Source organism: Anomaloglossus baeobatrachus, chromosome 1 (assembly GCF_048569485.1).
Source record: "Anomaloglossus baeobatrachus isolate aAnoBae1 chromosome 1, aAnoBae1.hap1, whole genome shotgun sequence".
Lineage (NCBI taxonomy): Eukaryota > Metazoa > Chordata > Amphibia > Anura > Aromobatidae > Anomaloglossus > Anomaloglossus baeobatrachus.
The window spans coordinates 77066767-77082695 of record NC_134353.1 but is presented as its reverse complement, the minus strand read 5'-3'; the positions used below and the strand labels follow the sequence as shown (position 1 = coordinate 77082695).

Genomic DNA, 15929 nt, shown 5'->3' with positions numbered 1-15929 from the left:
TACCTTCACTATGCTGAAGCCTCTCTCTGGGTTAAAAACCTCCTGTGTATGGGCACGTAGGAACCTGCTATATAGAATGAGATTACCTGTGGCAACTGGGGGAGGGGTGCACGGTCAGAAGGAATGACCCTCTTGATATAGACAAAAAAGACTGCCTGCACTCAGCCTCATCAACCTGACGTGTGAACAGGCGCATAACTGAACATGACATAAAATACGGTCAGAAAGTAGTCATACCTTCTGACCGTGCACCCCTCCCCCACTTGCCACAGGTAATCTCATTCTATATAGCAGGTTCCTACGTGCCCATACACAGGAGGTTTTTAACCCAGAGAGAGGCTTCAGCATAGTGAAGGTACCCAGTTACGAGATATGCTGTGAAGGGGCAACTGGGCAGATATACAAATGGCCATTTCTTTATGCTAAATATCTCATTTTTCTTAGATTTTCCTTAGCAGTAATGCAGGTCCATGTTCACACATTCATGGTTTCCATACTTTAGCATTATCAGAGCGCAAACTGTCTTTTTTTTGTATTCTACCTCAAAAATAAGTCCTGACAGGAATTTTCGGCCTTTTCGGAGTAAGGCTTAAATATAAGCCCTTCCCTCGAAAATAAGCCCTAGTTGCAGTTCAATAATGAAGTATCCATGCAGATAAAAAAAATTAAAGAATACTGCAGGACATTTCATTATAGAAAGCAGACACCCCCAAAAGAAAGAAGACCCTGCAATCATACTTGGATCGATGCTTTCCTCCGCGGGTCCCCCGTGCTTTCCACCGCGGGTCCCCCGTGCTTTCCACCGCGGGTCCCCCGTGCTTTCCTCCGCGGGTCCCCCGTGCTTTCCTCCGCGGGTCCCCCGTGCTTTCCTCCGCGGGTCCCCCGTGCTTTCCTCCGCGGGTCCCCCGTGCTTTCCTCCGCGGGTCCCCCCATTTTGTGTGTGTGTGTGTGTGTGTTGGCCAGGATCTGGTAACTATGATTGTCCATTGGAGGTTCTGCCTTTTTGGGGGGTAAAATTACCCCCAACCGGTTTTCCCTGGAAATAAGCCCTAGCACATTTTTCGGGAGAAAAAAATAGGACTGCGTCTGCTTTTCGGTGAAGCACGGTATTTATCTTCCATTTGAAACTGATTTTGGTGGTTTTGGTGCGGTTTTTCCACGGGTTGGGCCCTGCGGTTTTTTACCATTATCTATGGCAAAACCGCAGGTACTTGCGGAAAAGAAGTGACATGCTACTAGAATTTATGCAGCAAAAGCTGTAGGGAAAAAAACGCACTGTGCGCTCAGCATTTTGGATTTCCCATAGATTTTACTGGGGAAGGACTGCAGCAAGGTTATGAACAAAAACCGCACCTTTTCTGCAGAAAAATCCGCAGCAAAAAAATGCAGTGTGTGCATAGGACCTAAAGTCACTTTCACACTCAGTACGGTATTTGGTGAGTTCTTACCTCAGTATTTGCAGCCAAAATCAGGAGTGGAACAATCAGAGGAAAAGTATAGTAGAAACACGGGCACCACCTCTATATTTATCACCCACTCCTGGTTTTGGCTACAAATACTGAGGTAAGATACTCCTCAAATACTCAACATGTGCACATGGCCTAAAAAAGCACAGTTGGAAGATTTCTATAGGGCCACGTGCACACATTGAGTATTTGGTCAGTTTTTTACCTCAGAATTTGTAGCCAAAATCAGGAGTGGAACAATCAGAGGAAAAGTATAATAGAAACACGGGCACCACTTCTGTATTTATCACCCACTCCTGGTTTTGCCTACAAATACTGAGGTAAAATACTGATGTGTGATCGTAGCCCAAGAAAGTTTGACATTTGCATTTTCGGCTCTTCTAATTTAATGAGCATAACAGATTGATATCAGCTGCCTTGTCCTCGTTAACACTTTCTCCTGAGGTAACTAGGAGATCACTGGAATGATGTAAGGTCATCACTTTGTGGTAGGGCTGCGATGGGATTATTTTTGATTTAAGGTCATTTTCATGGCAAAGAATGACTACAATTGATCTTTATACTAATCTAGAGTAAATGCAAAACAAACTCTATTAAAACTCAAACAGCAAAACCAAAATGTGTCTGTCTCCACTTTTGACTATTGTTGTGTGACCGTCATATAAAGGGTGACCTCTGCTTTCACAACAATCTCTAGAAAAGTGCGAGTTTCTTTAGTGAACTGAATCCCATACTTTTCTGCCCAATTAGTCTTTCCTATGAACCGATTTTATGGTGATATTTAGCTTTTGTATAGTGTTCAGAACTTTATGTGCCACTTGTCCTCAGTCTCGGGTGACTCATACCAGCACGCCTGTGACCGTCTCCGGTTCCTCTCACCACTTCCTTCAGTCCTTCTCATATGTCAGAAGTTACATAAGTCACATTCACTTCACTCCCGATGACCATGACTCCATCATACTGGTATAAAGTGCATCGTCCTTGAAGTATAGAACTTACTCGTATAGTCGTAAAGATGTAATTATAAAGCTGTACAATGGCGCACAACTTGGTGAAGCCCCATACCAAAGCGGAAACTGGGCTCCCTTTTATGGTAGCAGGGATTTACACCCAGGACAAAAAGGATTGGGGGTGTGTACATTTTTTTTTTTTATTTTTTTTTCTTTCCTATATCTTCCCCCCCCCCCCCCCCACACACACACACACACACTTTCTTTATCGTTCCTATGGGAGACCCAGACATTGGGTGTATAGCTTCTGCCTCCGGAGGACACACAAAGTACTACACTAAAAAGTGTAGCTCCTCCCTCTGAGCATATACACCCCCTGGATAACCAAATCTAGCCAGTTCATTGCTTTGTGTTCAGGAGGCATACATCCACACATGCATCTCATCTGATTTTTCATTTTGGAAAGTTTTTGAAGAAAAGCGGGTCCAAGCCTGGACCCCCGGCATGTCCCTTCTCACCCCACTGTGTTGGCGGTGTTGTTAAGGTTGATTTCAGGGCTGGAGCCTTACATGCCGCGCTCCTTCACCATCCCTCGGACTCTGGCTTGAAGTGGGAGCCAGCACGGTTCTTCCTGCTTTGCAGGAGGCCGGTCTCCATCCGCAGCCCTTCAGGATCCTGCTGGACGGAGCACTCATCCCCAGGGACTGGAAGCCCTGCGTCTCACAAGCTAAGTATCTGAGACGTTTGTATTCGGGGGTCCCTTGTACTTTATTGTTGGGGAGAGTGTGCTATGTAACTGTCTTTACATTTCCGGCCGGTTCTCTGGTTGTCACCTGAGAACCGCGCCGATGGGGCCTGCGCGCCGGCTGCATTGCTTAAATTTAGGCCCCGGCTTCGCCGGAGGCCTAGTTTCGATTTCACTGCCCTTGCATGTCAATCATGCAGAGGGACAGTGCGGCTCCGCCCAACGGCCGTTCGGCACAGGGGAGGGACACTCATATCTGAGCAAATGTTCCCTCCCCTGTAAATCTCCATGGCCCTCCAGATCCCGCTCTCAGAGCTGGTCCCGCCCCCTCTCCTCGCTCCGGCGCCATTTTTTCAGCGTTCTCACAGCGATCGGCGCTGGCTGCAGCATCCCTGCTAATCTGTCTGGGGGTCCGGGCGGTGGGATCTGGAGGGCACACAAACGATCTGGTAAGCCACAACCTCCGGTTGTGGACCTGCTTATATACTCTCTGGGGGTCATTCTGGCTCAGAGCCCCCACTTCAGCAGCATGTCTCACACAAGGAGCAAGGCTGCAAGGCTGTACTCCATATGCACTGCATGTAAGCTCATACTACCTGAACCGAGCACATATTCACATTGTGATACCTGCTCTAACTTGACAATGCCTCAGCCTGTAATCGCACCCACAGTGGTCCCTCCGGCTGCTCCGGCTCCGGTGGCTGAACCCCCGGCTTGGGTAGAAGCCTTCTCTAGGTCAATCTCCCAGTCTTTTGCCGACTCCATGGGACAGCTGTCCCGGACTTTGCTGAACATGCATCAGCCCCCTTCTCAGGGTGCCTCTGCTGCTAGGGCTCTCTCAGCGGAGCTCATAGAGGATTCTCCCCGTCCTCCTAAGAGGAGACGCAGAGATCCCTCTCCTTCCTCGTCCCGTGGCTCTGATTCACGAGCTGACTCGCAGGACGAGGAGGATGCCTTTACTGGGGGCTCTGACACTACCTCCATGTGCCCCATTGATCTGTCCGAAAGTGACGCAGATGTTAGTGATTTGATTGCATCCATTAATTCTGTACTGGACCTCAATCCGCCAGTATCAGAGGAGCAACCCTCTCTGGCAGAAAAGCACCAGTTTACCTTGCCTAAGAGGACAAGGAGTGTGTTCTTTAACCACTCCAGTTTTCAGGCCACTGTGACCAAGCCTAGGGCCTGTCCTGACAAACGCTTCCCAAAGCGTGGTTCTGATGACCGGTTTCCCTTTCCACCTGAGGTGGTCAAGGAATGGGCTCATTCACCTAAGGTAGACCCTCCGGTGTCTAGACTCTCAGCCCGGACGGTGGTATCGGTGGCTGATGGCACCTCTCTTAAAGATTCCACTGACCGCCAGGTTGACCTTCTGGCCAAATCTGTATATGAGGCGGCAGGGGCCTCGTTCTCCCCATCATTTGCAACAGTGTGGGCTCTCAAAGCCATCTCTGCTTCTCTAGAGGAGATGCATTCCCTCACCAGGGAATCCATGCCTGAAATGGTTGCCTTAACTTCCCAAGCTTCGGCTTTTTCATCCTATGCCATGTCTGCCATGCTGGAGGCTTCTCACCGCACTGCGGTGGCTTCGGCTAATTCCCTCGCTATCCGCAGGATCTTGTGGCTTCGAGAATGGAAGGCAGATGCTTCTTCAAAGAAGTACCTTGCTGGGCTCCCTTTTGCTGGATCCAGGCTATTCGGTGAACAACTGGATGAAATTATTAAGGAAGCTACTGGTGGGAAGAGTACTTCCATGCCACAAACTAAATCCAGGAAACCTGCTCAGGGTAGGAACCAGTCGAGGTTTCGTTCCTTTCGTTCCTCCAACTGGTCATCCTCTAAGCCCTCGGCCTCGTCCACTAACTCAGCCAAGGACCAAAAACCCAACTGGTGCACGAAGCCGCATCCTCAGAAGTCCGCAGGAGCTGCTGCCACTAAGGCAGCCTCCTCTTGACTATCTAGCCGCGCCAGCAACGTCCTTGGTCGGTGGCAGGCTCTCCCACTTTGGCGACGTGTGGTTTCAACACGTCTCCGACCAGTGGGTGCGGGATATCATCTCCCACGGCTACAGGATAGAATTCTCTTCCAGCCCACCAAACAGATTTTTTCTGTCAACTCCCCCCTGCTCCAAGGCCGCCGCCTTCTCTCAGGCCGTAGCATCCTTGCAGGCCAACGGAGTAATTGTACCGGTTCCCGCCCAGGAACGGTTCAGAGGGTTCTACTCAAATCTCTTCCTAGTCCTCAAAAAGGACGGTTCCTTCCGGCCCATCCTGGATCTCAAGCTTCTCAACAAGCATGTTCAGGTGCGGCATTTTCGCATGGAGTCTCTGCGCTCAGTCATTGCCTCAATGACCCAAGGAGATTTCCTAGCATCCATCGACATCAGAGATGCTTATCTGCATGTGCCAATTGCAGTTTCACACCAGCGTTGGCTACGTTTTGCAATCGGAGAGGAACATTTCCAATTCGTGGCTCTCCCCTTCGGGTTAGCCACGGCCCCTCGAGTATTCACCAAGGTCATGGCAGCAGTGGTTGCGGTTCTGCACCTCCAGGTGTTGGCAGTGATTCCTTACCTGGACGACCTTCTAGTCAAGGCTTCGTCCAGCGCAGACTGTCAGCGGAGTGTCTCGCTCACTCTCGCCACTCTAGTCCAATTCGGGTGGCTTGTCAATCTGCCCAAATCCACTCTGACTCCGACCCAGAGGCTCACGTACCTAGGGATGCAATTCGAGACTTTGCCGGCACTTGTGAAGTTGCCCTTAGTCAAACAGCAGTCCCTCCGTCTGGCGGTGCGCTCTTTGCTGAGGCCCCGCCGTCATTCCATCAGGCACCTAATGCAGGTGCTCGGTCAGATGGTGGCGTCAATGGAGGCGGTTCCCTTTGCCCAGTCCCATCTGCGTCCTCTGCAGCTGGACATTCTCCGCTGTTGGGACAAGCGGACCACCTCCTTGCACAGGTTAGTGGCTCTGTCGCCACAGACCAGGGGCTCCCTTCAGTGGTGGCTTCGGCCCCTCTCTCTGTCTCAGGGACGCTCCTTCCTGGCCCCGTCCTGGGTGATCCTCACCACGGATGCCAGTCTATCCGGCTGGGGAGCGGTATATCTCCACCACAGAGCGCAGGGCACTTGGAATCCGTCCGAATCAGCCCTCTCGATCAATGTGCCTGAAACCAGAGCTGTGCTTCTAGCTCTCCTAGCCTTTTACCATCTGTTGGCGGGCAAGCACATCAGTCCAGTCAGACAACGCGACAGCGGTTGCCTACATAAATCACCAAGGCGGGACACGCAGCCGCCTGGCAATGTTGGAGGTTCAACGCATCCTTCAGTGGACGGAGGACTCCAAGTCCACCATCTCCGCAGTCCACATCCCAGGCGTGGAAAACTGGGGAGCAGATTATCTCAGCCGCCAAACCGTGGACAGCGGCGAGTGGTCCCTGCATCCGGCAGTGTTTCGGTCAATCTGCCGCAAGTGGGGCACTCCGGACGTGGATCTAATGGCATCCCGGCTCAACAACAAGGTTCCGGTTTACGTGGCTCGCTCCCACGATCCTCAGGCCTTTGCAGCGGACGCTCTGGTTCAAGATTGGTCCCAGTTTCGTCTGTCCTATGTGTTTCCCCCTCTAGCGCTCTTGCCCAGAGTCCTGCGCAAGATCAGAATGGAGGGCCGTCGGGTCATCCTCATTGCTCCGGACTGGCCCAGGCGGGCTTGGTACCCAGACCTGCTCCATCTGTCCGTAGAGGTGCCGTGGCATCTTCCGGACCGTCCAGACCTTCTCTCACAAGGTCCGTTTTTCCGCCAGAATTCTGCAGCTCTCAGATTGACGGCGTGGCTCTTGAGTCCTGGATCTTGACGACTTCTGGTATTCCTCCTGAGGTCATCTCCACTATGACTCGAGCTCGGAAGTCTTTATCGGCCAAAATCTATCACAGGACCTGGAGGATTTTCCTGTCCTGGTGTCGCTCTTCCGGCCATGCTCCTTGGCCTTTTCTTTGTCGCTCCATTGGGAGACCCAGACAATTGGGTGTATAGCTATTGCCTCTGGAGGCCACACAAAGTATTACACTTAAAAGTGTAAGGCCCCTCCCCTTCTGGCTATACACCCCCAGTGGGATCACTGGCTCACCAGTTTTGTGCTTTGTGCGAAGGAGGCAACACATCCACGCATAGCTCCACTTTTTAGTCAGCAGCAGCTGCTGACTATGTCGGATGGAAGAAAAGAGGGCCCATACTAAGGGCTCCCAGCATGCTCCCTTCTCACCCCACTGTATGTCGGAGGTGTTTGTAAGGTTGAGGTACCCATTGCGGGTACGGCGGCAGGAGCCCACATGCTGATTCCTTCCCCATCCCTTTTTACAGGGCTCTGGGTGAAGTGGGATTTACCGGTCTCCAGGCACTGAGACCGTGCTCCATCTACAGCCCCTGGAGAAGATGCTGGATGGAGCGGAGTACATCAGGGACATGGCCCTGCTTCCTCAAGGTACTCTGTGTCCCCGTGCATTTGGCGCTCACACCGCAGCATGCTGGGTGTTGTAGTGCGCCGGGGGACATCAGCGCTGCGGCGCCTGTGCCATGGCCTCATTCAGCTTCGCTGAAGCAGGCTCACTTATGGGAATTGGTCGCGCCGGCCGCTGGGACTGCGGCGCGGCTGGCACTTGTAGTGCGCCGGGGACTTCAGAGCGGCCTGCGCTTTTACGGCGGCCGCGCTGATAACTAGAGTCCCCGGCTTTTGCGGCCTGCTTCCGTTCGTTCCCGCCCCCAGACCTGCCAGTCAGGAGAGGGGCGGGACGCTGGCCACTTCCAGGAATCGGTCGCGCCGGCCGCTGGCAGCGGCGCGGCTGGCACTTGTGGTGCGCCGGGGACTTCAGCGCGGCCCGCGCTTTTACGGCGGCCGCGCTGATAACTAGAGTCCCCGGCTTTTGCGGCCTGCTTCCGTTCGTTCCCGCCCCCAGACCTGCCAGTCAGGAGAGGGGCGGGACGCTGGCCACTTCTATGAATCGGTCGCGCCGGCCGCTGGGACTGCGGCGCGGCTGGCACTTGTGGTGCGCCGGGGACTTCAGCGCGGCCCGCGCTTTTACGGCGGCCGCGCTGTTAACTCGAGTCCCCGGCTTCTGGGCCTAGTCTCCCTTCGTTACCGCCCACAGCCCTGACAGTCAGGGTAGGGGCGTGACGCTGCATAGAGCAGCGCTGAGAGCTGGAGTATGTTTTGCATACTCCACCCCTCTCACTGTGTGCACTGTGAATCCGGATTCCCGCACTTTCTCAGGCACGCCCACGGCTTCCTTCTCTACAAGGACGCCGGCAGCCATTAGTGTCAGTTTCTGTACGATACAGAGACAAGTGTGGAAGACCCTGGCATTCTGATAGTCACACAATCGCTGCAACAAGCGTTAAGCAGCACCTGTGGTGCTAACCCCACTAGTGCAGAAGTGCACTTATAGATATGCTTGTACTATATACATTGCACTGTTTGGTCGCACGTTGTATATACCCTCCTGGATTATGCGGAGGAGTTATCAGATACAGCTGGTACAGCATGTACGGCTATACGGCCGGCAGGTTACATAGACTCCCATTGTATGCACTAATGGCCAGGGGATGAGGACGGTGTCTGCAGTATTTACTGACAGTTTTTCTGAGACTATGGCTATGATACTAGAAGCCTAGCAGTCCGGACATGTCTCTCACAATATGGGCACTGTTGAATCATTGATCCATGGCCCCCCTCAGTGTGAATAACTAACAGCTCCGGGAATGTCACACGCATCCCAGAGTCACGGCTCTGCACGGACGTCAGTCCCAGACAGCCTAAGCGGGCTCACTATGAGCGGCCTCGGTTTCATCAGGGTCCTAACAGAAGGACTCGCTGTGTAATGAGGCGGAAGTAGCGGCTCAGGATTCTGATCCTGAGACCGCTCTCAATCTGGATACACCTGATCGTGACGCCATAGTAAATAATCTTATAGCGTCCATCTATAGAATGTGGGTTATTTCTCACAGCTCCTCCAGTGGAGGAGTCAGCTTCACGTATTTTTCTGGACCACTCTGCCTTCAGAGAGGCAGTCCAGGAACACCACGCTTATCCAGATATGCGCTTCTCCAAACGGCTTAGGATACACGTTATCCCTGTCCCCTGACTTGGTCAAGGACTGGACCCAATGTCCCGAGCGGCATCCTCCAATCTCCAGGCTTGTAGCTAGATCCATAGTTGCAGTGGGAGATGGAACTGCAAACTCAAAGATGCCACTGACAGACAGATGGATCTCTGGTCGAAAGCCATCTATGAGGCTGTCGGCGCACCGTTGGCTCCGGCATTCTCTCCCTTGGGGCACTCCAAGCTATTTCAGCTTGTCTTACACAGATTGACACGGTTACACGTACATCTGTGCCGCAGGTGGCATCCTTAACCTCTCAAATGTCTGCATTTGTTTCTTACGCGATTCAGGTTGTCCTGGACTCTGCGAACCGTGCGGCGGTAGCCTCCGCTACTCCGTGTTTTTAAGCAGAGCCTGGTCTGCTCGTTAAGTGAATGGAAGGCAGATTCTGCTTCCAAAAAAGGGTTGCCTAACCAGTTGCCTTTTTCTGCTGACCGACTGTTTGGTGAGCGTTGGATGTAACCATTAAACAGTCCAGGGGTAAGGATTCATCCTTTCCTCAGCCCGGACACAACAAACCCCAACAGAGCAAGAGGCAGTCGGGGTTTTCGGCCTTTTCGAGGCTCGGGCAGGTCCCATTTTTCCTCGTCCAATGTGGACTCAAAAGGATCAGAGGAGCTAAGATTCTTAGCGGGCTCAGTCTCGCCCAAAAAAGCGACAGTCTGAAAACCCGCTTCCAAGGCGGCTTCCTCATGACTTGCGGCCTCGGTCGGTAGCAGGCTCTCCCGCCTTGGCGATATTTAGCTGCCATAGGTCAATGACCATTGAGTGTGAGACATTCTGTCTCACGGGTACAGGATAGAGCTCACTTCTCGTCCTCCAACTCGATTCTTCAGAATTTCTCCACCTCCCGGCCGGGCCGCTGCTCTTCTGCAAACAGGGTGCACTCTATAGGCAGAAAGAGTGATGACCCCCGTTCCTCTTCAGGAACAAGGTCACGGTTTTTACCCCAAATTCTTTGCGGTACCTATAACAACGGGCCGTTCCGTCCCGTTCTGGATCTAAAAATGCTCAGCAAGCTCGTGGACACCAGGCGGTTCCGGATGGAATCCCTCCGCCATGTCATCGCCTCAAGGTCCCAAGGATATTTCCTAGCATCATTAGGCATCAAGGATGCTTATCCACACGTGCCGATTGATCCAGAGCACTAGCGTTTCTACGCTTCGTTATAGGAGACGAACACCTTCTGTTCGTAGCTCTACCTTCCGGCTAGCGACAGTCCAACTGGTCTTCGCCAAGGTCAGGGCAGCAGTAGTCACAGTCCTGCACTCTCAGGGTCACTCTGTGGTCCCGTATTTAGACGATCTACTTGTCAAGGCACTCTCTTAGGAAACATGCCAACACTGCCCGAACGTTGCGCTGGAGACTCTCTAGAGTTTTGGGTGGATCATCAACTTTTTAAAGTCAGATCCGACCCCGACCCTATCGATAACATATCTAGGCATAGAGTTTCTTACTCTCTCAGCGATAGTGAAGCTTCCGCTAGACAAACAGCATTCACTACGGGCTGCAAGCTCTTCTTTAAGAACCAGTCGCACACATTGAGACGCCTCATGCACTTCCTACGTAAGATGGTAGCAATGGAGGCAGTTCCTTTCGCGCAGTTTTACTGCGTCCACTACAATGGGACATTCTCCGCCAATGGGACGAGGAGTCGACGTCCCTCAACAGAGTCGTCGTTCTTTCTCAGGCGGCCAAGGAATCTCTACGGTGGTGGCTTCTTCCCACCTCTTGGTCAAAAAGAAGGTCCTTCCTATCCCCATCCTGGGCGATAGTTACGACAGACGCGAGTCTATCAGGGTGGGGAGCAGTTTTTCTCCACTACAGCGCTCAGGGTACGTGGACTCAGCAAGAGTCCACCCTTCAGATCAATGTTCTTGAACACAGAGCAGTGTATCTTGCCCTACAAACCTTCCAACAGCGGCTGGAAAGCAAGCATATCCGACTTCAGTCGGACAGCTCCACAGCGGTGGCATACATCAACCACCAAGGAAGAACGCGCAACCGGCAAGCCTTCCAGGAAGTCCGGCAGGTTCTGATGTGGGTGGAAGACACGGCATCCACCATATCCACAATTCACATCCCAAGTGTGGAAACTAGGAAGCTGACTTCCTAAGTCGCTGAGGTGTGGCCGAAAGAGTATGGTCTCCTCACCCGGACGGGTTTCAGGAGATCTGGCGCCGCTGACAGAGGCCGGACGTCGATCTAATGGCGTCACGGCACAACAACAATGTGCCAGCTTCATGGCACGGTTTCACAATCATCGAGCTCTGGCGGCAAACGCCTTAGTTCAGCATTGGTCGCAGTTCCAGCTACCTTAGGTGCCACCTCTGGCATTGTTGCCCAGAGTACTGCGCTAGATCAAGACCGACTGCGGCCGCGCCATCCTCGTCGCTACAAATTGGCCGAGGATGTTGTGGTACTCGGTTCTGTGGTGCCTCACGGTAGGCTAACCGGGGGCACTACCAGACCAATCAGACTGGCTGTCTCAAGGGCCATTCTTCCATTTGAATTCTACGGCCCTCAACCGGATGGTGTGGCATTGAGTCCTGGAACCTAGTGTCGTCAGGATTACCTCAGGACGTGGTTGCCACCATGAGACAGGCTAGCATACCAACGTCCGCCAAGATTGACCACAGGACGTGGAAGATGTTCTTATCTCGGTGCTCGGCGCAGGGTGTTTCTCCCTGGCCGGTTGCATCGTCTATGTTTCCTTCCTTCCTGCAATCTAGGTAGGAAAATGGGTTGTCGCTCAGTTCCCTTTAGGGACAAGTCTCAGCGCTATCTGTATTTTTTCAGAAACGACGACTTCCTCAGGTACGCACGTTCCTACGGGGAGTTTGTCTTCTCAGCACTCCGTACAAGCGGCCGTTAGAGCCCTGAGATCTGAACAAGGTTCTAATTGCTCTCCAGATGCCGCCTTTCGAGCCTTTGAAGGATGTCTCCCTTCCCGTTTTTCACGGGAAGTGGCCTTCTAGTAACGGTCTCGTCTCTTAGGAGAGTTTCCGAGCTAGCAACGCTCTCATACAAACTCCCTTCCTGGTCCTTCACCAGGACAGGGTAGTTCTGCGTCCGGTTCCGGAATTTCTCCCTAAGGTGGTATCCCATTTTCATATCAATCAGGATATCACCTCACCTTCTTTGTGTCCTCGTCCAGTCCATCAATTTCAGAAAGATTTGCATCTGTTGGTTCTGGTGAGAGCACTCAGGTTCTACTTCCCGCATGGCGCTCCTGCGCCACCCGGATGCACTCTTTGTCCTTGTCGCTGGTCGGCGTAAACAGTCGCAAGCTTCCAAATCCACCCTTGCTCGGGGGATCGAGGAACCAATTCTTGAAACCTACAGTTCTACTGGGCTTCTGGTTCTCTCAAGGCCGAAGGCCCATTCTACCAGAGCCGTGGGTGCATCCTGGGCATTACGGCACCAGGCTACGGCTCAGCAGGTGTGTCAGGCACCCACCTGGTCGAGTCTACTTACTTTTACCAAGCATTATCAGATGCATACCTACGCTTCGGCAGACGCCAGCCTAGGTAGATAAGTCATTCAGGCGGCGGTTGGCCACCTGTAGGAGAGGGCCGTTTGACGGCCCTATCATGAGGTATTCTTTTACCCACCCAGGGATTGCTTTTGGACATCCCAATTGTCTGGGTCTCCCAATGGAGCGACAAAGAAGAAGGGAATTTTGTTTACTTACCGTAAATTCCTTTTCTTCTAGCTCCAATTGGGAGACCCAGCACCCGCCCTGTTTTCTCTGGGTTTTTCTGTTTTTTCGGGTACACATGTTGTTCATGTGGTATGGTTCAGTTCTCCGATGTTTCCTCGGATTGAATTGGTCTTTAAACCAGTTATTGGCTTTCCTCCTTCTTGCTTTGGCACTAAAACTGGTGAGCCAGTGATCCCACTGGGGGTGTATAGCCAGAAGGGGAGGGGCCTTACACTTTTAAGTGTAATACTTTGTGTGGCCTCCAGAGGCAATAGCTATACACCCAATTGTCTGGGTCTCCCAATTGGAGCTAGAAGAAAAGGAATTTACGGTAAGTAAACAAAATTCCCTTCTTTCCTTGCCGACCCTCCTGTCTTTTCTACAGTCCGGTCTGCAGCTAGGACTATCCCTCAATTCCCTCAAGGGACAAGTCTCTGCTCTGTCAGTGTTGTTCCAGCGGCGTAACGCCCGACTGGCTCAGGTGCGCACCTTCATGCAGGGCGCGTCTCATATCATTCCGCCTTACCGGCGGCCCTTGGATCCCTGGGACCTCAATCTGGTCCTCACGGCCTTGCAGAAACCCCCCTTTGAGCCTCTTAGGGAGGTTTCTTTGTCTCGTCTTTCACAGAAGGTGGTCTTTCTAGTGGCCATAACTTCCCTCAGAGTTTCTGATTTGGCTGCGCTCTCTTCGGAGTCACCTTTTTTGGTTTTTCATCAAGACAAGGTGGTTCTCCGTCCGACTCCGGACTTTCTCCCTAAGGTGGTTTCTCCTTTCCACCTTAACCAGGACATTTCCCTGCCTTCCTTTTGTCCGGCTCCTGTTCATCGCTTTGAAAAAGCGTTGCATACTCTGGATCTGGTGCGGGCGCTCCGGATCTATGTGTCTCGCACCGCTGTTCTTAGGCGGTGCACCTCTCTTTTTGTGCTGACCACAGGTCGGCGTAAGGGCCTCTCGGCTTCTAAGCCGACCTTAGCTCGTTGGATTAGGTCGGCCATTTCCGATGCCTACCAGTGTACTCAGGTGACTCCCCCGCCGGGGATCAAGGCACACTCGACCAGAGCTGTCGGTGCCTCTTGGGCTTTCAGGCACCAGGCTACGGCTCAGCAGGTCTGTCAGGCTGCCACTTGGACTAGTCTGCATACCTTTTCGAAGCACTACCAAGTGCATGCTCATGCTTCGGCAGATGCGAGCTTGGGCAGACGCATCCTTCAGGCGGCGGTCGCCCATTTGTGAAGTTAGGTTCCGCCTACTTCTCAGTTTACTGTTTATTCCCACCCATGGACTGCTTTGAGACGTCCCAATGTCTGGGTCTCCCATAGGAACGATAAAGAAAAAGAGAATTTTGTTTACTTACCGTAAATTCTTTTTCTTATAGTTCCGTAATGGGAGACCCAGCACCCTCCCTGTTGCCTGTTGGCAGTTTCTTGTTCCGCGTGTTATCACCGGCTGTTGTTGTAGACAGAGGCTCCGGTTGTTCCGGTTCTTGCCCTATCTCTACTTGTGGGTGGCTATTCTCCTTCAGCTTTTGCACTAAACTGGCTAGATTTGGTTATCCAGGGGGTGTATATGCTCAGAGGGAGGAGCTACACTTTTTAGTGTAGTACTTTGTGTGTCCTCCGGAGGCAGAAGCTATACACCCAATGTCTGGGTCTCCCAATACGGAACTATAAGAAAAAGAATTTACGGTAAGTAAACAAAATTCTCTTTTTTTTTTCCCCTTTCTTCTCCTTTCCATCACCCTTTGGTCCGTTCCCAGACTTCTTGTTTGCCAACAATGCAATCCCACTGGAGGGGCACGGTCCGTCTAAATAGCTATGGTGACTTGGACAAGCCATAGTCTTTCTTCTGGGAATCGGTCACCAGGTTTTTGCCACTTAATCTGAGAGCAGCATAATGTACGGACAGAGACCCTGATTCCAGCGGTGTGTCACTTACAAAGCTGTTTAGCGTAGTTTTGAAAAAAAATCTTAGTTTTAAAAAAAAAAAGTGTTTATTGATTTTACAGCAGAAACTTACAGGGTTAGATCACACCAAAATTAAAGTCACTGTTTAATCTGCAGTAGATTATCATTACAGGACTACTTGGCGTGCTACAGGTAGTCCAGCATATTCATGAGCTCTGTATAACTGCTAGATCTGCAGCGGAGAAAACACTGATTTTTATCAAATGACAGCAAACGGCTCAGTAAATGACCCATCACTAGAATCAGGGTCTTTGTCTCTACATTATGCTACTCTCAGATGGGGGAGCAAAAACCTGGTGACAGATTTCCTTTAAAGGTGGCACATCTAAGAAAAGAAAATTGAATCATAAATTGGATGCTCGCCCCTTTGCACCATACTGTACGTTATTCAAAAATACTGACTAGTACAGAAAGGGCCCAATTCATTTTTTTTTCTTCTAATTGTATAAAAAGCAAACTTTTCTTTTAAATTACATTAAATATAAAAGACTGGTTTAAGCAATAGTATGTTTTTCTGATTTGGGCAGTAAGTGTAACCATGTAACATGGCCACTAGCTGGATCATGAAGGTAAAATCAGCCATCCGTTCTCCGATGTTTAGCAGTAGTCTTGCTGAACTTCCATGGTTTTAGAATACCTTTTTTATCTTTTTCATCTCTGGTCAGAAAGGGCAGATTTAAAAAAAAAAAAAAAAGTTTTTTAGTGTTAAAAAGGATCGAGCATGTTGGTTCATTATGCCTGATCCATTGTTCCCAAGATGAGTCCTCTCCATGTAGAGGAAACATGCTCACTCAGTCAGGCCAGTCATGCATGTGAATGAGTGTTGAGGACAATAGCCGTAAGCTGATGGTTATTGAAGGTTTATGGGCAACTTTGGCCCATAGTCATCTATGGTCTATTAGGCGGTGTTCACACTTTCTTTTTTGTGACTGTGGCAAAAGAAAAAACA

At 51.3% G+C, this 15929-nt stretch overlaps 1 protein-coding gene across 1 annotated transcript in view; it reads left to right on the top strand.

The window, feature by feature from the left end:
* Positions 1-15929, top strand: part of WFS1 (wolframin ER transmembrane glycoprotein) — a 90577-nt gene that overhangs the window by 35829 nt on the left and 38819 nt on the right. The gene's annotated exons all lie outside the window — the stretch shown is intronic.